Source organism: Macrobrachium nipponense, chromosome 17, assembly GCF_015104395.2.
Source record: "Macrobrachium nipponense isolate FS-2020 chromosome 17, ASM1510439v2, whole genome shotgun sequence".
Lineage (NCBI taxonomy): Eukaryota > Metazoa > Arthropoda > Malacostraca > Decapoda > Palaemonidae > Macrobrachium > Macrobrachium nipponense.
In genome coordinates this window covers 9,986,247-10,008,726 of record NC_087210.1, presented here as the reverse complement: position 1 = coordinate 10,008,726, position 22,480 = coordinate 9,986,247, and positions in this window count along the sequence as shown.

The window sequence follows — 22,480 nt, the reverse complement described above, 5'->3', positions numbered from 1 at the left end:
GTATGTGTATTTGATCATGAACTTCGTGAATTTTGCGCATAAAAATTGGCAACCGGTTTTTATTTTACTTTTTAGAAGGTTGAACGATGAAGACAGATATTCCCACAAAAAATTTACATCTTAGTATCTTTCTGTGCCCATTTTAACTTTTGTTATATATTCAACAAACTCGTAGTTTTGTGTCTGAATAACAATATTCACATTTATTCAGTGTTCTAGATGGAGCATTATTATCCCATTCATTCCTGTTCTTATAAAGCTGTATACAAAATACATAAAGGGTGTTACTCTTTAGCTCATATAGTCCATGTCGTTAAAGGTTTTTTGCTTCTTCCATGTATACATTTAGCAAATGATACTTAAATATTTTGTTATGAATATATAAATATGCAGAAGGTACACTACAAAAGGTTTTTAGGAAACCCGCATTTTTAGACTTATACAAAATTGGACTGACAAGACTTAGATCTAGATTCAAGAAACTTGTTATTCTATTGTCCTGAAGTTCTAAAACCTGGATTTATCAGGCATTGTATGTAAAAATCATTTTACATGATAAAACATATTTCATATCTCTGTGGATCATCCGTCACAAAACTGAAATATCCGAATAATACATGATTACCTATTCTTTGAAAAAAAAAAAAAACTTTAAATATATTTTGTTTATGTTTATGTTTCGGATATATTTTGACAGAACCTGCCAGTTAAACATATTGGTACTTGGTTTCAGAAGCGCGTTCAATTCAGAAAAGAGAAAAGGCAGAATAAAATATTAAAGCTAGATTTATATTATCACTGATTAGACGTAACAAAAACCTAGTGCTCTCCAAAAAAGGGGTATTATAGATAATTCTGAATATTGCTTGACTGAAAAATTAGGAAATAACTCAGTCTCAGTGGAAGAAGATGGCCAGGAATACAGTTAAAAATTCTATTATGATCATGAGCTTTGATAAGGAACTATATATGAATTGTACGGAGGGAAAAGGTAAACAAAAAGGTAAGAACTGTATCATTTTTTACGTAGAGAGAAAGTCAGGGTCAATGGTACAGTGCTTGGAAGAACATGGTTATTTGGTTCAGTATTAATTAAAACAAAAGTCAGGTAATGTGATGAAAGCAATAAGAACTGGTGTACGGATATTATAATAAAAGATGCACATTAAATTCAATGCGTGAAGAATTGTTAGTTGCCTCTTAATGAAGTAATTTGAAGTGCTACTTAATGTGAGCGATACATGACAGGCAACAATAATTGGCTTCATTTTTGAAAGAGTTGATATACGAGAATGACTTTGTGCTGGACTGTTGAGGATGTAATAAATGCAGGAACATCTATAAAGAAGAAAGGAGAGAAAAGTTAAAGTAGGAAATTTAAGAGATACAAAGGCAAAACATTAGATAGCTTGCTGGGAAAATGCTGTAAGTGTTTGGAACAAAATAACAAATACAGACTGCTTGAAAAGAAAATACTAATGCAATTTAAACAAAGATGGTTTGCGGATCATTCATTTCTCTCTTTTCCCTTGTAATATCAGGTGGGTCAGGCCTTTTTTTACAAGGAAATTGGCGTTTTCGCATGTGAACAGAAGTCCATCATTTCTAAGAGAGAGAGAGAGAGAGAGAGAGAGAGAGAGAGAGAGAGAGAGAGAGAGAGAGAGAGATTCCAACCATCTTTTCCAGGCTCCTTCTCACGTGTTCATAATTTTTTTAATGCTATTTTTGTTTATGAGGCCGCTGATTAAATCATTTCATAACTTATCCACCAGCAAGAAACATAGAGGGTATATACCTGGAGTTGCGATCTCTATACCAATACTACATAGTTCGGTGGTCTTCCACCAGGGCGGCGTTGCAAAGCCTTGCGGCCATTTTTAAAGGTCTGCCAACCCACAAATTGAACAGGGATTAAGGAGATTGTGAATGGTTTTTTATTGTTAATGTTTAATGAGTAAGTGTTTAGCAAATTTTTATGGTTTAGTGGAATGTTTACTGAATGTTTAGTGTTTGTGAATGTTATTGAATGTTTAATATGCAAGTATTCAGTGAATGTTTAGTTAGTCTTTAGGGTTTTAATGAATGTTTTGTGAATGTTTAGTGTGTAAGTAATCAATGAATGTTTAGCGAGTGAATGTTAGAGTAAGATATTCAGTGAATGTTTAGTGAAAATGTGAGTGAAATTGCTTTGTGAATGTTAGTGTTAAAAATTTTTTTAGTGCATAAGCATTCAGTGAATGTTTAGCAAATGTATAGAGTTTAGTGAATGTTTAGTGTGCTAAGTGTGTATTGAGTGTTCAGGGTTTAGAGAAGGTTTAGTGCATGTTAGTGTTTAGTGAATGAATGTTTAGTGTGCAAGTATGTATAGTTAGTGTTTAGAGTTTAGTGAAAATGTTTTGTGAATGTTAGTGTTTAACGAATGTTTAGTGCATAAGCATTCAGTGAGTGTTTAAGGTTTATTGAATCTTTTGTGAATGTTTGTGTTTAGTGAATGTTTAGTAAGTATTTAGTAATGTTTAGTGAGTGTTTAGTAAATGTCTTATGATTGTTAGTGTTTAGTGAATGTTTTGTATGTCTCTATTTTGTGTTTAGTGAGTGTTGAGTGGATGTTCATTCACTGTTTAATGTGTGTTTAAGGGTTTAGTGAGAATTTAGTGTTCAATGATTATTTAGTGTTTAGTGATTGTTTAGGGTTAGTGAATGTTTAGTGTTTAGTGAATGCTTAGTGAATGTTTAGTTAGTGTTTAGTGTATAGTGAGTACTTAGTGGACGTTTAGTGTGTAGGCAGTGCTTAGTGAATGCTTAGTGATTGTTTAGCGTTTAATGAATGTTTTGGATTAATTGAGTGTTTAGTGAATGTTTACTGAGTGTTTGAGGTATAGTGAGTATATAGTCAGTGCTAGTGTTTTATGAGTGTTTACTGAGCGCTTAGTGTATTGTGAGTGCTTAGTGAATTTTGACTATCCAGTGAGTGTTAGGTGGTATTGGTTGTGAGTGTATGTCAAGTGTTAGTGGTCAGTGAGTGTACAGTAAGTGTGAGTGTATAGAAACTGTGAGTGTTTAGTGAGTGAAAATGTAATGTGAATGTTAATGTTCAGTTAGTAATTAGTGACTGTATGCTAAGAAAGTCCTGTAATTTACAAGAACCATTTATGCTAGACACTGCTTAAATCCAACAACAGATGCTTAGGCCTTCACCACAATGGTTGGAGTACTTAGGCCAACCAGTTTTTGTTAGGTAACTTTTCTCTTTGAAATTTGGTCCAGTAATAATAATAATAATAATAATAATAATAATAATAATAATAATAATAATAATAATAATAATAATAATAATATGTGGCGCCGTGGAGGAGTGGGTTAGGTCGTCAATAGACTTAAGTCAAGTTAAGCAACATTGGGGCTGGTCAGTTGTTGGATGGGTGACCGCTCTCCTCGGCGTTGATTCCTTGGGAAAGGATCTTTACCATAATTTCCTCAGTCTACTTAGCTGTGAATGAGTACCTATCCCTGATGGGGTAGGGTCCAGCTATGGGTTAAATAGCAAAACTCAGCAATGATGGAGAGAAATGAAGGAATAAACGACAACGACGTAAATGGAACCTCTGGCAACAGAGGAGCTTCGTCCGGCAACCAGGTATTCAACCCAATTGAAGGGGAAGACGGTCAGGTACTTGGAGGTCGTCATCCAGCAACTGATCACCACAACGACAGTAATCAACAGCCTGAGATTGGAGCTACAGAGGCAAAAAGGAAGAAATGGACAAGAGAAGAAAATAAGGGAAATATGGAGATGCTCATCCAGAAGCAACCCGAGGAGAGAGGATATAGAAGAAGATTGGTCAACATCTGGAATGAGAGGAATAACACCCCCCAAACAGAGCAGAGGCTGGCAGACCAAGTAAGGAACATAAAGATAAAGAACTGGCTCTCCCCAACAGAAAGAGAAGAACTGGAAAGGGAAATGTCACACGACAACGAATTACACGAAGACGAACTGAGAGACGATGCCACAGAAGACGACATGGAGGATGAAGTATCAAACAACGACACACGAAGAAACACCGACGAAGTAACAGAGAGGACAGAATGGGTAGAAAAGATTAGACAAGGATGGACCGAATAGAGATAAAGTCCCCTCCATGAAAGCCTACAACACCAAGAAATTAAGGGAGAAAACAAGTGAGGTCAATGAAATAATGGGCATAATACACACCACCAGTATCACAGAAACAAATAACTTGACATATGCAGGAGCAAGATTAGTAGCAGAACTGATGGGGATTCGAACACCAACACCACCAGCACAACCAACCCAACAGAAACCAAAACAGCAACCTCCTTGGAAAAGGCGCCTGGAAAAGCAAATCATGGTGATGAGATCTGACTTGAGTAAACTGAAGAGATGGCAGAAAAAAGGCTAAGAAGCAAGAAAACAAGGGAGGAACTCAACGAGAAATACAAAGTACAAGAGAGGGGACTAAACAACACAATAGAAGATGTAAAACAGAGGCTTAAGGCCAAAGCACATAAGATCCAACGGTACATGAACAGGAATAAGGGATACCAACAGAACAAACTATTCGGAACCAACCAGAAAAGACTATACAGCCAACTAAGAGGGGAAGACAACCACCCAGAAATTCCTGAAGCAGAACCAAGTAAGAGACTCTGGGAAAACATATGGAGCAATCCGGTATCACACGGCAGACACAGTCAGACACCAACTAAATGCCAAACTGGAAAGCCCCAGGTCCCGATGAAGTCCATGGATACTGGCTCAAAAACTTCAAGGCCCTACACCCACGAATAGCAGAACAACTCCAGCATTGTATCTCAAATCACCAAGCACCCAAATGGATGACCACAGGAAGAACATCCTTAGTACAAAAAGACAAGAGTAAGGGAAATATAGCCAGTAACTACAGGCCTATCACCTGCCTACCAATAATGTGGAAGTTACTAACAGGTATCATCAGTGAAAGGCTATACAACTACCTAGAGGAGACAAACACCATCCCCCACCAACAGAAAGGCTGCAGAAGGAAGTGTAGGGGCACAAAAGACCAGTAGGAGAAGGAAAACCAACCTAAGCATGGCATGGATAGACTATAAGAAAGCCTTCGACATGATACCACACACATGGCTAATAGAATGCCTGAAAATATATGGGGCAGAGGAAAATACCATCAGCTTCCTCAAAAATACAATGCGCAACTGGAATACAATACTTACAAGCTCTGGAATAAGACTAGCAGAGGTTAACATCAGGAGAGGGATCTTCCAGGGCGACTCACTGTCCCCACTACTCTTCGTAGTAGCCATGATTCCCATGACAAAAGTACTACAGAAGATGGATGCCGGGTACCAACTCAAGAAAAGAGGCAACAGAATCAACCATCTGATGTTCATGGACGACATCAAGCTGTATGGTAAGAGCATCAAGGAAATAGATACCCTAATCCAGACTGTAAGGATTGTATCTGGGGACATCAGGATGGAGTTTGGAATAGAAAAATGCGCCTTAGTCAACATACAAAAAGGCAAAGTAACGAGAACTGAAGGGATAAAGCTACCAGATGGGAGCAACATCAAACACATAGATGAGACAGGATACAAATACCTGGGAATAATGGAAGGAGGAGATATAAAACACCAAGAGATGAAGGACACGATCAGGAAAGAATATATGCAGAGACTCAAGGCGATACTTAAGTCAAAACTCAACGCCGGAAATATGATAAAAGCCATAAACACATGGGCAGTGCCAGTAATCAGATACAGTGCAGGAATAGTGGAATGGACGAAGGCAGAACTCCGCAGCATAGATCAGAAAACCAGGAAACATATGACAATACACAAAGCACTACACCCAAGAGCAAATACAGACAGACTATACATAACACGAAAGGAAGGAGGGAGAGGACTACTAAGTATAGAGGACTGCGTCAACATCGAAAACAGAGCACTGGGGCAATATCTGAAACCAGTGAAGACGAGTGGCAAAAGAGTGCATGGGAAGAAGGACTAATAAAAGTAGACGAAGACCCAGAAAATATACAGCGACAGGAGAAAGACAGACAGAACAGAGGACTGGCACAACAAACCAATGCACGGACAATACATGAGACAGACTAAATAACTAGCCAGTGATGACAGTTGGCAATGGCTACAGAGGGGAGAGCTAAAGAAGGAAACTGAAGGAATGATAACAGCGGCACAAGATCAGGCCCTAAGAACCAGATATGTTCAAAGAACGATAGACGGAAATAACATCTCTCCCATATGTAGGAAGTGCAATTCGAAAAATGAAACCATAAACCACATAGCAAGTGAATGCCCGGCACTTGCACAGAACCAGTACAAAAAGAGGCATGATTCAGTGGCAAAAGCCATCCACTGGAGCCTGTGCAAGAAACATCAGCTACCTTGCAGTAATAAGTGGTACGAGCACCAACCTGAAGGAGTGATAGAAAACGATCAGGCAAAGATCTCTTGGACTATGGTATCAGAATGGATAGGGGTTGATACGTGCAAACAGACCAGACGTGACGTTGATTGACAAAGTCAAGAAGAAAGTATTACTCATTGTTGTCACAATACCATGGGACACCAGAGTTGAAGAGAAAGAGAGGGAAAAAATGGATAAGTATCAAGATCTGAAAATAGAAATAAGAAGGATATGGGATATGCCAATGGAAATCATACCCATAATCATAGGAGCACTAGGCACGATCCCAAGATCCCTGAAAAGGAATCTAGAAAAACTAGAGGCTGAAGTAGCTCCAGGACTCATGCAGAAGAGTGTGATCCTAGAAACGGCGCACATAGTAAGAAAAGTGATGGACTCCTAAGGAGGCAGGATGCAACCCGGAACCCCACACTATAAATACCACCCAGTTGAATTGGAGGACTGTGATAGAGCAAAAAAAAAAAAAAAAAAAAAAAAAAAATAAAAAATAATAATAATAATAATAATAATAATAATAATGGAAGGAGGGGATATGAAACACCAAGAGATGAAGGACACGATCAGGAAAGAATATATGCAGAGACTCAAGGCGATATTCAAGTCAAAACTCAACGCCGGAAATATGATAAAAGCCATAAACACATGGGCAGTGCCAGTAATCAGATACAGCGCGGATAGTGGAATGGACGAAGGCAGAACTCCGCAGCATAGACCAGAAAACCAGGAAACATATGACAATACACAAAGCACTACACCCAAGAGCAAATATGGACAGACTATATATAACACGAAAGGAAGGAGGGAGAGGACTACTAAGTATAGAGGACTGCGTCAACATCGAGAACAGAGCACTGAGGCAATATCTGAAAACCAGTGAAGATGAGTGGCTGAAGAGTGCATGGGAAGAAGGACTAATAAAAGTAGATGAAGACCCAGAAATATACAGAGACAGGAGAATGACAGACAGAACAGAGGATTGGCACAACAAACCAATGCACGGACAATACATGGGACAGACTAAAGAACTAGCCAGCGATGACACATGGCAATGGCTACCGAGGGGAGAGCTAAAGAAGGAAACTGAAGGAATGATAACAGCGGCACAAGATCAGGCCCTAAGAACCAGATATGTTCAAAGAACGATAGACGGAAATAACATCTCTCCCCTATGTAGGAAGTGCAATTCGAAAAATGAAACCATAAACCACATAGCAAGCGAATGCCCGGCACTTCCACAGAACCAGTACAAAAAGAGGCATGACTCAGTGACAAAAGCCCTCCACTGGAGCCAGTGCAAGAAACATCAGCTACCTTGCAGTAATAAGTGGTACGAGCACCAACCTGAGGGAGTGATAGAAAACGATCAGGCAAAGATCCTCTGGGACTATGGTATCAGAACAGATAGGGTGATACGTGCAAATAGACCAGACGTGACATTGATTGACAAAGTCAAGAAGAAAGTATCACTCATTGATGTCGCAATACCATGGGACACCAGAGTTGAAGAGAAAGAGAGGGAAAAAATGGATAAGTATCAAGATCTGAAAATAGAAATAAGAAGGATATGGGATATGCCAGTGGAAATTGTACCCATAATCATAGGAGCACTAGGCACGATCCCAAGATCCCTGAAAAGGAATCTAGAAAAACTAGAGACTGAAGTAGCTCCAGGACTCATGCAGAAGAGTGTGATCCTAGAAACGGCGCACATAGTAAGAAAAGTGATGGACTCCTAAGGAAGCAGGATGCAACCCGGAACCCCACACTATAAATACCACCCAGTCGAATTGAAGGACTGTGCTAGAGCAAAAAAAAAATAATAAAAATAAAAATAATAATAATAATACCAGCAACAATAATATACTAGTATACCAGTAGTAAAAATAATATTAATAATATTATGAATAATAGGATGATAATAATAATAAAGAAGAGATAAAAATAATAGTAGTAATAAAAATAATAAAAGTAATAAAGTATAGCACCATGAGCTGGACCGAGACCTTTCAATATGGCCGCTCGAGGTCACACGTTAGGCAGGGAAATCGCAATTCCAGTGATATAAGCTCTATAGCAAGAACCTAATATGCTACGTCAGGCCCCAAACATATACACCGCCTTCACCTCTATATTTAAAGGCCTGTAGCGCTTCGTTATAAGAAATTCAGTATAAAATATAATCATTTTAAAAATATGAATCAAAATGACGCAAGATTCGTTTCATATTTCAAAACATATCTATCTCAAGTAATTATCTATTAGCTTATCCAAAAACGTCAATAAATATTCAAGGGAAAAACTCTCATTTCTGAATACCTTACGAGCGGCCGTCCGTGTATGGCCTTCCCGAGAGAGGCAGAGCTGTAAGCAGCAACGTGTGGGTAATTTTGTATCCCCTACTGCCGAGTAAATTCGGCCTTATTGGTCGTCAAGGTCCCTGGAAGACCAGCGGTTTCGGCGATAAAATATATCTTTATGCTCCACTTAGCACACATGATTCATTTCGAATCCGACAAAAAGAGGATTCTGAGTTCTGTAATTTCGGGTCATTACGACGTTCCCACGTTTTTTTAAGGTAATATATTTCTTTGAAAAAGACTCTAAACGTCTGTACCAGCTCAGAATTTTTGAAAGATACCCCAGATGTTCTTGGGATATCTTCCATTTACCAAAAAGGCCATTAGGGAGTTTAACGTTTCTTGCCCTGGGAGGCTCAAGTGTAGTGAATTGCTGGGTAGTGAATATTGAGAGAACATGAAGAAAATAGTTAAAATTGATCATAGGTGCAAGTTACCTAAGGTCTTAAAGCAACGAAACTTGTAGTCTAAAAGAAGAAAGTTGTGTTCAAAAAAAGTTTTGAATTAAAGACGCTATTCGATTTTGAAATATGTGATACGACGGTACGGTAGCTGGAACTAATTTTGGGGAAAATATCTAACAATGGACTAAATAAATCGTTTCTAAGAGGAATAAAGAGCATGAAAAATACGAAACTAGCAAATGCTATCACAAGAGACAAGAACGAATCCAGTCACATCAAAACCTCGAATCCTACTGGAATTTGAACGGAATCATATGCCTTAGTGGTCTTTAATCAAGGAACCAATGGCCTTAAAGCTTTCATAAATAGATGAATTATGGCAGGGCCAATGATTCCTGAGAAGTAAAGGAGATTGAAATCGGTTTCAAGTGAAGTTAAATGTGATTTTAATTTGTATTTGAGCTTCAGTGGCTCTAGTTTGTCGGTTGAGAGTTATGCCAAGGTAAGCCAGTAAGTAATGCATTCTTTTTCCTTTAGTTTTAGGTAAAAATGCCATCAAACAATTTAATTTTTTCTTCCATATGAAATGAAATGTATATAATTGAACTTAAACTTGCACAACTTACCATTGTTGTGTAAGTTCTTGAATTCTCTTTTTCAGCAAGAATTTTTTACTCTCTTGAAGAAATGACCCGTCTGCCCATGGTTTCGAGAATAAAGGAACTCCGTACTATTCCACAAGTGAACTACTTGACAGGTACACGATTTTGACAATTTTCATACAGTGATTATTGTCCAGTTTATGAAAAATAGTGAAAATTACATTGAAATTTCCCAATAAGTGATACTGCATACGATCATTTTCCAACTTACAAAAGATTGCTAACTCGGAAGAGACATAGAAATCTTGTTTACGAGTGCTTAACTGATCTCTTGTACATTCTTATAAAATTTTCACTTTTTCCTTACAAATACTATTACTACTAATTACTTACTATTCCTTTATTGACGGTTCACTCGCCTATTCTATCATAAAAGAACACCTTTCGATATTGTTGATTATTGTTCACCCTTTCTATTGTAATTATTGTATAAGTCGTGTTTCGAAGGAAATACACTGAATACAAGTAAATTATGGAACAAACTTTTATCATTATATAACTAATGTCATTTAGACTACAGAAATACATTTTTAGCTCAATTTTACAATTAAAAAACAACTGTAAATAATCAAACTAAACGTATAATACTTGTGTTCATTGACATAAAATATGACCAAATGCAAAACCATCGTATGAAATGGATTCAAAAGTTAATCACAGAAAACAAATCACCAGTTAGATGATATCTGTTATTAATAGTTTTTCTTATGGAAAAGTTAAAAACAACCAACAGCTAAAGCCCTAAACAACGACCACCACAACGCCAAAACTACACTGAAATATGACAGATTAATAATCAATACTCCGCAAAGCCATTGACCAAAACTACAATCCAAATATGTGCAGTGTATAACAGCTGAACTAACGACGCAGATCGGTGGCTAATACAATGTATTCACATAACTTATTGCAGAGTAATGATAGGTGTTTATATATATATATATATATATATAATATATTATATTATATATATATATAATATATATATAATATATAAATATTAAATATACATATGAGTGGTGTGTGTGTGTGTGTGTGTGTGTGTGTGTAATATAAAGACTGATAATGAGATGTATGAGACATTGTTGTATGTCAAGTACTTTGAAATTCCTTAGAAATTGGGGATTCATCATCATTTAAATTCCCTGGAGACAGAGAGTCCGAGTGACAACTTAAGAATGCTGATGTGTCTTGAGAGGTGTGACATTAAGCCCTTACTTAGCAAATCAGTGCCATGAGAGCTTGTCCAAGGTGCCTTTGAAAACTGGCAACCAGTTACCTGGGGCTTGTGCATTCCAAACTTTTGAGTGTGAGTTCATATGTAGGTACGAGCTATGTCCGTTCATAATGGCATGAAATTTCCACCCCCCGCCAAGAACGATGGAGACGGTTACGAGGAGAAAAGGCAGATGCCCGGATAGCTCTGCGAAACGTTATATATTTATTTCTGTGAGTGAGATTCTGGCTGAGGAGATGGGTAAAAATTACTGTGCTTTAGCCAAAAGTGTGGCTTGACTGTATTTTTGATATTGTGTAAAGATATTCTATTTCATTTAATCTTTTGACTTTGCCTTTACAATTGTGTATGCTCATTAGTGTGTTCTTTCTGTCTTTTAACAGGCGGATCTAGACGAGGGAACGTTAATTGGAGAAGAATGGGAATTATTCTTTGGAGGAATGTGTGACTAATTACTTTATAGACTGATATTTTATGGGGGTTATCTGAGTTAACTGAACTTTTGATATATCATTCCATTTAATTATCCTGTAAGAATCTGAGTTATTCAATTAATACTTTACTTTGAATAAACGTATATTTTTTGTAGTTTTCCGACTCTGATTTGATGACCTAATGAAATGGTGAGAGAGAGAGAGAGAGAGAGAGAGAGAGAGAGAGAGAGAGAGAGAGGGGCTATTGCCAGTGTCTGAGAGTGAGAGAGAGGGGGAGAAGAAAGTGCTACCAAACCAGTTTGCCTGCCGCTTCTGGCTATTGCTACCTAAGTCAATAACGGGGGGCGATGGCCCCCTCATTATATGTGTGTGTATATATATATATATATATATATATATATATATATATATATATATATATATATATATATATATATATATAAACATCAATCATATCTGTGCAATAACTCATGTAAATACACTGATGCATTAATACGCTTCTCGAGAGTATAGCATCAACGTTCTGAAAAAATGAATTAAATAACGAAACGGTATCAAAAGTATCATTATGAAGAAAAAAAAGTAAAAACGTAATTACCAACCAGTTTTCCTAGGAATGAACTATGAACAAAATGTAACATAACTCCTTTTCTCCTTAAAAAAACAAAGATTTATCGAGTCCTTCAGACCGACTTTTCTCAGCTAAATAATGCGGACCTCAGGAGAGTTCAAAATATGGTAAGCTAAGCAAATTAGGATTTAAAAACCTACTCTCTCTCTCTCTCTCTCTCTCTCTTTAGCACACACACACACACACACGGTGCCTCTTTCGTTTTCCTATACATTAATGTATAAAATGTGAAGTTATGATTAGCTATACAGAATATCAAATATGAAGGTTTTGATTTTGCAACCGAGAAATAACCATCAAATTACCATCATATACAGATAACGAATCTAAATAAGGCTTCATAAATTAAATAAGTATAACTCCTTGCAGAACTATAAATGGAAATAAGGATAAATAAAGTAGGTCTTTTGAAGTTTCTTCTCCCATTAGGTCAGTTTGGAATCATGTACAAGAACCACACAAATCTTTTCATCTTTCACAAAAGTGATAAGGATTTCTAAAAATCCAACGTATATTTATAAGAAAATCATTCGGTGGTAAATCCAATCTTCCATTTCAGCAGTTCCATGTGAGAAATTCTATTTGGGAAACGAGATCTCATTGACTTGAATTTCGTGTCTAAGGAGAGAAAGTGACTAGAGGAGACGATAACAAGATCTGTGAGATATTATAATCACTTTTGTTTTAAAGTGGCAATTCATACGTGTCGTTCGGGTAAATTGCTTATTTTTATGAATTCTTTAAGTTCTGAAAGGGACCCGTCTATTTCTTGCAACATATGAACGTTTGAGGGAGGGGTTATTTACTCCCCCACATACACTCATTCTGTGTGTTGTGTATATATATATATATATATATATATATATATATATATATATATATATATATATATATATATATATATATATATAGAGAGAGAGAGAGAGAGGAGGAGAGAGCGAGAGAGAGAGAGAGAGAGGAGAGAGAGAGAGAGAGAATGTATCTGGGGAAGTAAGTACCCCCTCTCACAAATGTTCATATCGTGCAGATACTAGACGGGTTATATATATATATATATAGTATATATATATATATATATATATATATATATATATATATATATATATATATATATATATATATATATATATATATATATATATATATATATGTATATACAAATATTAGTCTATTAATTTATTCTCGTGGGATTTTCATAAACCGATTTTATCATACTCACAGGTATTAAAATCGGCTAAAAAGACTATTGGATAAACCCCTGTTTCCTCTTTAATTTCTCAATGAAATGTACTTCTGGAGGTTAATTGATGCTTCCTGATTTACTTCTTTATTTACAGTTCTCTTTCTCTTATCTAACAATTATGTCATGTCATCATTTTATTCTCTATTCGATATCAAAGGAAGTAGCAACCTCATCATCGATGCTAACATCGCAGAACGCTAAGGCCCCCAAATAAAATGGAGTCAGTAAAGCTTTTCCCTCCCTTTTCCAAAACCAGCGTGTGTATCTGTAAGGTTTACATTAATTTCCTTTAGCATCTTACTAAGATTAACATATTAAAGATTTCCATTCCGGCCGACGTAAATGCTAGGACTCAGTAGTTAGTATATTTTTCGACAAATCACTTTTTCTTGGTATTGAAATAAAGTTATTAATACCAATTCGTAGTCATCGGGCTTTGTACCCTCATCCTTATGGTTTAGCTAAAACTTCTCTGCAGCGATGCTATCAATGCCGTATGTTGTTCTTCACTTCATTTAAAAAAAATTAATTCTGCTTCAAAACACCAATAATTCATTCTTAAGCACAATTCAAGTGTTCGTCAGCTTTTATACATCAGTCAAGCTACCGTCTCCTGCCTTTAATTTTGACCTCACAAACATGTTCCTTACAGTAACGTCTTTCTAATTCTTGCTATGTTGTTATTGTGTAGACATTCCTCCTTTCAGCAGGTACTCTTCTCTTTTTGTTTACAGCCTGGGTATTTCTTAAATAAATCTGCGGCTGTCTTTAACAGTCATGACCCTTCCTGTATACATGGCTTAACATATTTATCTTCCTTTGAATTTCCAATTTGTAGATTTAAGAACTTGACACATTCTTCTTGGTGTTTTCTATATGTACTATTTGCATAGGTCTATTCTTTATTGTATCCTATGGAACAAGGTTGTAGAAATATGTGACAAGACTTAATGATTTATTTGTGTGAATAAAAAACACAATAACGTTTCCATAGGGGTCTCGGCAATAACTTTGTTATTATCAGTATAATTCATGAAACTAAATAACAGCATTCTGTCCTAAGGATATATAAAGTGCAATTCACGCACTTTAGATTCAGCTGAGTCTTGGACATTAACGTTCGTAATAAATGCACAACCTGTCTCACTGATTCATTCAAAAGTCATGCATGTTGTATACACCATGTGTCATCGCACTCGTCAAATTTTATTCAAGGAATACGTAATGCGTTTTCATAAAAGAGTTTGCTCAGGAAAGTTGGATTGCTTTTCAATATGTTATAGTTCAACATTTTTTCATGCGAATATTTTTCATAAAGTGATTTGATAATATTACAATCATCGGACGTGAGTAAAAACCTGGTCGCTTTTGACGTGGCTTATGTGGGACTTGAATTTCATGGAATGATCGGTAGAGGTCCACACACACACACACACACACCACACACACCACACACACACACACACACACACACACACATATATATATATATTATATATATATATATATATATATATATATATATATATATATATATATATATATATATATATATGCAGACGGAACTCAGCCCCAGCAAATGAAGCTCTCTAATCTAAATTGTTTTTGTCCATCAACATAAGAAGTAGCGCTTGTAAACTTTGAAAATACACATCTTGAGTGATCCTAAAATGAAAGAGCGTGCCAAGAAGGAAAGTTAATCTCAGGACCATAAATATTTTGTCAATTAAGATAGTTAATGAAATGTAAGACCTCCTATGAGATTTAGGGCATCTGTAAAACTGTTTTTTGGACTTTGCTCCTTATCAAAGCATCGGATGTAGCTGGAAGTTGACATATGTATATTGTACAACCACACAAATTTTGTCACCATTATCAATAACCTAAACATGATAATTTTTGATTTTTATAGAGTAAAAATTATATAGCCCCCGACGCCATGGCCAATGATAAAGAGCCAAGAGTCGAAAAACAATCATTACGAAAGCAAGGTAAACACACAGCGTTTCTGAAATGTTGCCCCGCCATCCACCAGACAGAAACTCATTTCACCCTGTACCATCGGCTCTGAACCCATAGCAGTCAAGAATGGCTAACAGGATTTGGAATTGTCCCCATGGTTGCAAAAACTGCATTTGTCTTATGACTTACAACTTTTTACAGTCAAGAAAAAGCCCGTGGCCATACTTACTGTAGCCTGAATAGGTAATTATTCAGTTTTTAGCTTAAATCCAATGTTTATGGTCTGATTTGTATTTAGCGTAACGTGATTATAATGCTTGTAATGTCATTCAGGATTTTGAACGTTTCCATTAACTATTCACTATGCCACCAAGAGAGAGGGAAAGAGAGATTGTATGTAAACGTCTTTATATAACTATTTTGTTAAAATAAGATTTTTTCCAAAGTAAATACAAGCTTATAATGTGATAAAATCTCCAGCAGACCAACGGATCATCCGATATAATTTTCTTCTTCTTCTTCCGGCCGTACGACCGTGTTGGATATAAAGACTATAGCAGTAAACGTTTAGGTTAGGCCAACTGCCGGGATTCTTTGAGGATCATTTTAGCACTTCTTACAACTACTCGAGAAATTAGTTCTTATAGCCAGAAGTTAAATTTTCTAATCTAACAATGCCCATGATAGCCTTCAGTGTTATTCTGAATTATAACGAGGCCAAAGTGGGTGGAGCCTCATGTAGTCATCATTCTGGCGATAATTATTGGTGAAGGTTTAAAGCCAAAATACTGGTACGGCCATTTTTTTTTTTTTTTTTTATCAAATCAAGCTTGTCTACTATGTTTTTGAAAATTACCAACTATTCCCTACATCTTGTCAATCAGATTGTGACATATAAAGTAAACTGTAATTTCTTAGGACACTTATTTGGGAGGCTAATAATCGAAGTGGTTTTGTATTTATTAACATACTTTGTTGGTTTGTTCATTATGACAATTATCAGTGGAGAGGTTCCAGAGTTCATAAAGGTGTACTGCTTTGCTTGTATTTAAATTTGTATGTCATTGTTGCCAGAGGTTTAGCCTTCGTTACGTATAGCCAATCATCCATCGAGAAAGAGGGAAGAAATGATGTCATAAGTTACGTAACGAGTGCGTTCGAAAACCTTTTCTCTGGTGTGAGTAAGTTGGCCCGTCTTCAAAAAAGGTCACTTTTACATTATAAAGTACCAAATTTATTGAACCTACGTAGTGCAGAATACACTCAAAATTTATGTGTTGATATAATATGTATTCTGAATAAGCGTTTTTATATTTTATGAAATGCATAGATAAAAAAGTTTTATTAATTGCGAAAAAACCGTGTTACAGAGGCCCTGATCTCATAGTAGGTTCTTAATGCACTGTTGACATCCTTTCTATTTGTTCAGACTTTTCGCTCAAATAACACAAACCAAATGGTAATCACCGTGAGTACATAATTCCTTTTTAGCCGGAAATTATTGTTATTGCTTCCGTGTAACCTCGAATGGCAGATAACGAGGAATGGGTAAACATCTGGAGTTGACAAGCAGTGTCTGTATTTTTCTGTCCAGTTGATTGAGAGGCTTGTATAAGTTGCCAATTAAGCATTCCGCTTGTTTTATCTCTCTTTTTAATTACTAACAAGCCAGTTATACCACAGTGTTGTATGGGAAGGCCTCCTGTCCTATGATAAATGAGGCGGTAAAAACACAATTGAAAGTGGAAGTTACCTTTTGAACATTTACAAACATTTTACCCAGGAGATTATACAGCATCTATATATATATATATATATATATATATATATATATAATATATATATATATATATATATATATCGAGCTACAATGATCCTTTAATATTCTTCTTCCTCTACCTCGGAATTAATATATTTTCATATATGCTTAACCGAAGGGAAGGGGCTTTTTTTCCTCGATAATAGATTTACCTGTACTTGGGCGCGAACGCAGGTACATAATAAATCCAGGAACGTCAGTGGAAGCGGAACCACCCAGCTGGGTGGTTCCGCTTCCACTGACGTTCCTGGATTTATTATGTACCTGCGTTCGCGCCCAAGTACAGGTAAATCTATTATCGAGAAAAAAATTCCCCTTCGGTTAAGCATATATGAAAATATATTAATTCCGAGGTAGAGCGAATTAGATATTAAAGGACATTGTAGCTCGATATATGTATATGAATCACTGTAATGTGATATGACTTATATATATATATATATATATATATAAATATATGATATATATATATATATATATATATATATATATATATATTATCTATATTATATATATATAATATATATTTGTATATATATAGACATAGATATATATATATATAATAATATATAATATATATAATATATATATATTTATATATATATATATCTATAATATACTATCTATATATATATATATATATATATATATATATATATAAAGGTGTACTGCCTTGCTTGTATTTAAATTTTGATTTGTCATTGTTGCCAGAGGTCTAGCGTTCGTTACGTATAGCCAATCAGCCATCGAGAAAAAGGGAAGAAATGATGTCATAAGTTACGTAACGAGTGCGTTCGGAACCTTTTCTCTGAGTAAGTTGGCCCGTCTTCGAAAATAGTCACTTTTACATCATAAGTACCAAATTTATTCAACCTACGTAATGCAGAATACGTCAAAATTTATGTTTAGATATAATGTGTATTCTGAATAAGTTATTATTATGAAATGCATAGATAAAAAGATATTGCGAAAAAACCGTGTTACAGAGGCCCTGAATCTCATAGTAGGCTGCTTTGTCCTGGATTCTGCACCAACAGTCTGTATTTTTACGCTTTTATTTTTTCAACTTACGACCTGGCAAATATTAGAGTTTCATGTTTCCGGTGAAAATGTTCTGTATTCTCAATATCCTGAGGATTATTGACATTTGTACACCAACGCTGACACTATACGACTTAAAATCAATATTTCTATTTTCATTTTGTTCTTTTGTATATTAGGAAGACACTCAGAAGAGCCAAGAACAGTATTTTGAACATTGTTCAACCATGTAGGTATTCAGAAAAGAAGTTAGAAACCAATTTTGCTGAAAGGTTTTTTCTCTTCTATTATCAACTGCAACGTAAACGTTCGTCGACTATTCATAATAAAAATGCCGGTTTCAGTGTTGTATGTTACAACATACAAAAATTATAAAGATTAAGAGTTTACACAACTCGAAGAACCAACAACGACAGTGACCGGCTCTGTTGGCACACAGCAACCAGATGTACAGAGAGAACCCGAAATACCTCTCATTATCAGGTTTCCGACACAAAGGCATTTCGAAATACCCAAAAGATTTTAGCAAGATTCCTCCCAAGACAGAAAATGTTTCCAGAAGAATTTAAAGAAATTCGTGAGCATATCAGGGTTGGCGGTAAGTGCAGGAAGTGAGGAGAGAGAGAGAGAGAGAGAGAGAGAGCTTTATAACATCGTTTCACCGTCTTGAGACGAAGATGTGACTGAATGCGTTTGGATTCTGGCTATGCCGCTTCGCTATTCTATCTGTTTATATAACTAGAGAGAGAGAGAGAGAGAGAGAGAGAGAGAGAGAGAGAGAGAGTAATTGCCTTTTCTTAGTTTTGGAAAGACTGGTCAAGGGAAACCGAAAGATAATTTTAAATTTACAGTGTTCTGCATTTTCCCGCATGAAATATTTTCATTACCTGTGTATTTCGCCTTTTTTTCTCCGTGGTTATTAATTCGAAGGATCTTGGTTTATTCAGTATAGGAATTGATAGAAATCAAATGGGTTTTTTTTATGTTTTCATTGATAGTTTAAATAACTATGTAACCTATGTGCCGGTAAAATGCAAAACCAAATGCTAACTTTCAACTCACCAGAAGTGAATGCCTCGCATAAGCATGAAAGGAATGCGAAAAAAAGGCATGAAACAATCATGAGGGCCTTACACTGGAAGATCTGCAAGAGTTATAGCCTACCATGGACAGACATCTGATAAAGCCAAATATCAAAAAAAGTATTAGAAAATGAAATTATTATTTTACTGCGTGGCTATAATTGAAAGGACTAAGCTTGCCATACATGCACGACATGAAACCTGAACCTGTTGATGAAGACTCGGAAAGTATCTCTGATTGATAATGTCAAACCATGTAATACAAGAGTTAAAAAAATGGTACGAAAATACCAAGATCTAGTGATGCAAAAAAGGAAAAAAAATGGCAACTGAATTGGAAGTAGTTATATTATCCTAGGAGCCGGCGGATTAATCCCAGAAGAATCTAGATTGTAGGGAAAACATAAAATGGATTGAAAGTACAAAACTGGAACAAAACATGCCGAGAAATGTGCACTACTGCTGGCCAAAGCAAGGATGATTAGGTGTTGGAATCATAAGAAATAGGATAGCATTGGTCAGACCACCGGGAAGGAGATTACAGCTCGGATCCAGACTCGAAGATACCTTAGTAAAAAATAATAATAAAAATACGGTTTTCCATGTTTTTCATCGTCATTCAAAACGTAAAATAAGATGGGAGAACTAGACTAAAAGAAAAGGGCAGTTCTCTAGGACATTTTCTTCTTGAATTCCTGTAAGAGATCAGAAGCTTTTTTATTTAAAAAAAAAAATACAGCTGTCCTTCTATGAGGGAAGCATATCTATTCAGTACTTTAAGAGACGGATGAATCTTTCATTCTCGTTAGGAAAATAATTCCACTCAAAATTCTGTTCCCATTTTTTGTACAGTAAAGCGTGAAAAATACACCCAGCCTTTTTTTTATTTTATAGAAAGTGTTTTTTTTTTTTTCTCCAGTCAGAACCTAAGATAACCGCGTCATTCTTCTTTTTTTATAAATCATTCATTAAAGCGTTTGAGGATATTACACCTGTCTTCCCTCAAAGTTAGCAATGTAATTAAAACTTTTCTTAACTAAATTATGTTTTTCTTGTATGTGGAGGCAATATAAAGTCAAGGGGCTGATTAATAATAATAAAAAAAACACTTAGTAGTGCTATCAGTAAGGTGTTATGTTTCCTATTGGTTATTTATCTTTTGTATATAAGGGCACATACTCACTCACACACACACACACACACACACACACACACACATATATATATTATATATATATATATATATATATATATATCTATATATATATATATGTGTGTGTGTGTGTGTGTGTGTGTGTGTGTGAGTGTGTGACCCTATACAAAAGATAAAAATAACCAATAGGAAACATTAAGACCTTACTGATAGCACTACTAAGTGTTTTTTTTTTTGTCATTATTATTGCCTTCTCCATCTGGGGTTGCATCTTACAACAGTCGACTAACTCTGAAGTACAGTATTCACTAATCAGGTCAAAAAATGATTGTATTTAATTACATATAGTTTTCATTGTAAAAGATATATACGTTAAAATATTGACTTTACAAAATATGCAGTGCCAAGTACCAAGTGTGCAACGCTGAAAAAATCCCATTGGCTAGGTAACTATTGATACTTTAGTCAGTATTATTAATGATAGTATTTTGTACCAAAAACTAATGAAAGTCAATTGGAACTTTTTGAATCAGTAATACCCGTTTTCATCAAGGCTAAGGCTCGACTAATCTGGGCACTTATCTCTTATTTACTATGTATAAGGAATTGTCTCTCTACTCAAAAACTTTTGATTGAAATGGGCCATTGATAAATATCACAAAACCTTTGCAGAGTTATAGGCTTTCATTGTGCCTTAGTTTTTCTTGATTTATTAAGGAACTTGAATGGCGTTGTATACCAATACCTCTACTCACACACACACACACACACAACACACACACACACACACACCAACATCATATATAATATAATATATATTTATTTAGTATATATTATATATAATATATATATATATATATATAGTTATATTAATAATAAAATTATATAAATAGTAGATAGAGAAATATATTATAATATATATGATAATAATAATATATAATATCATATAATATATATATTATATTATATATGATTAATAAGATATATTATATACTAGATAATATATATAATACTTATATGTATATATAATATAATACTATTATATATAATATATATATATTATTCTATATATATACTCATAAATATTAATATATATATATATATATATAATATTATATATTATATATATTTACTTTAGATATATAATATATTATAATTATCTAAGATATTATTATAATATGATATATATATGTGTGTGTGTGTGTGTGTGTGTGTGTGTGTGTGTGTGAGTATAGGTATTGGTATACACGCATTAATTCTTAATCAAGAATTAAGGCACAGTAAAAGCCTGTAACTATACAAAGGGTAAGAGGTTTTGTGTTATTTATCAATGGCCCACATCAATCAAAAGTTTTAGAGTACAGAGACAATTCCTTATACACAGTAAATGAGAGATAAGTGGCCAGAATAGTCGAGCCTAAGCGTTGATGAAAACGGGTATTACTGATTCCCAAAGTTCCAATTGACTTTCATTAGTTTTGTTACAAAATACTATCATTAATAAATACTGACTAAAGTATCAATAGTTACCTAGCCAATGGGATTTCAGCGTTGCGCACTTGGTACTTGGCGCTACATATTTTGTAAAGTCATATTTTAACGTATATATCTTTTACAATGAAACTATATGTAATTAAATACAATAATTTTTTTACCTTTGATTGGTGAATACGTCCTCAGAGTTAGTCGACTGTTGTAAGATGCAACCCCAGATGGAGAATGCAATAAGTTAGTAATCTCATCCGAAAACAGTTTTATATACAATCTCTTGTTTAAATCGTTTAACTGAAAAGCGTCTATTACCGCGTTGAAACAATATCTTATAGAAATTTCTACTTTAGAATTAGGAAATACAAGAGAAAAAAAGCTACAATTTCTTATCAGAAATTAGGCAAATTTGTAACATTTTTGTTATTCTTTCTAATCAGATCAGCGTTTGAAGTGGAGCTTTCATACAGAAACGGAATTAGAAATTAGAAGTAA